This window comes from Rousettus aegyptiacus, unplaced genomic scaffold (genome assembly GCF_014176215.1).
Source record: "Rousettus aegyptiacus isolate mRouAeg1 unplaced genomic scaffold, mRouAeg1.p scaffold_m13_p_14, whole genome shotgun sequence".
NCBI lineage: Eukaryota > Metazoa > Chordata > Mammalia > Chiroptera > Pteropodidae > Rousettus > Rousettus aegyptiacus.
Window position 1 is genome coordinate 5,084,721 of NW_023416289.1, and position 1,420 is coordinate 5,086,140.

General features: G+C 50.0%; 1 non-coding gene across 1 annotated transcript; it reads right to left on the reverse strand.

Moving 5' to 3' along the window:
* Positions 1-952: 952 nt before the first annotated feature.
* On the reverse strand, positions 953-1,059 carry LOC118611529. The gene has a single exon (XR_004954492.1). It is a non-coding gene; the product is annotated as a U6 spliceosomal RNA (small nuclear RNA).
* Between the last annotated feature and the right edge of the window lie 361 nt (positions 1,060-1,420).

A 1,420-nucleotide genomic window follows, 5' to 3' on the forward strand; every position in this document is an offset into this window, starting at 1 on the left:
TCCAGTTTATACGAAAGCCTTAAATCGACGGATGAGTAGGGAGGGAGGTGTTTACCAACCAACAAAAGTATTAAAATACGAGTGGGCAAGGAGGAGGTGCCCAAGCACGACAGCTCCTCAAAACCATCTCCAATTTTTAAAAATGTCCCTAGAGATTCAGAATCAATAGGTCTGGAGTGGAGCCCAGGAAGCTGCATCAGAAAGTTCCCCAGGTGACATCAGTGATCAGGCACCTGGGGTGCCACCAAGCTACCCTCCGCCTCTGCCATTCTAAGCATCGCCATCTTTTCATAAGCGAGAAGCACTTGCCCCGGCAGACCATACTTTGCAAGGGACCATCGAAAGGCACGAGTTTTCCCCACACGGTGTCCACTGGGTGGTTCTCATCAGTAATGACAACAGCCGCTGATCGCTGAGTGCTTTCGACCCAGCTGAGCTCTCGGCACACACCGGACTGAGCTCAGGGCTTTTCAAACACTACCTTAATTCCTGCGGTGAGCGTCCCAGGTGCAGTGTGTGTGTGTGTGTGTGTGTGTGTGTGTGTGTGTGTGATGTCATATATGTTAGGGGTTCTGGATAATGATACCCCAGATACTGGGTGAGTTTGTGGCTGATGGAGGTCCTCATTCTAGATTGTTAAATCAATGCTCAACAATATTATTTATGTATCATTTAAATTTAAGTACGTTAGAATGAATAAGGGTCTGTGTGATACCGACCCTTTTCCAAAGAATTACGGCACTAAGAGAGGCCGCGTTAATTCTCGGACCAAATGACGGTAATGGGGCTCCAACGGAAAGGACTCTGAGTCACCTCAAGTTACCAATCGGCGAACTGGTAAGTCTGATCACAGTCCATCCAGACCTTGGTGCCTTTGCCACAGAGAGAGACTCCTCTCCCACTCTTGTGTTCACTGTGCACTGTTCTCCCCGTTGATTCTTGTGTTTGTTGGGTTAACATGGAGCGCTTCACGGATTTGCGTGTCATCCTGGCACAGGGGCCGAGCTAACCTCTTCTGTATCATTCGAACTTTGGCACGTGCGCTACCGAAGTGAGCACTCACTGTCGGTTCCAACAGGACAAGCTCCTTCCTGCCCCGGGGGCCTTCGCACGCGCCGTTCCCTCGACCTGGAGGGATCCCCCTAAGAACTCTGCATGTCCGCAGAATCTGTCTTTCAGATGTCTGCTTAAACAGCTCTTCTTTCAGGTGCTTTCATTAACTCCCTCTGTTACACAGCTTCTAGGCATCCCACACCCGTCCCTCAGTAGCCCTCATCACAACCGGAATTAGCAGCTGGTGTCATTAGTTCATGTCTGTCAGCCCTGCTAAACTCTAAGCTCCCTGAGAGCAGAAATGACTCTGTATTGATTAGGTCTGGCCATGGATTTCACAGGCCCGGTGCAAACTGAAAACGTGGGG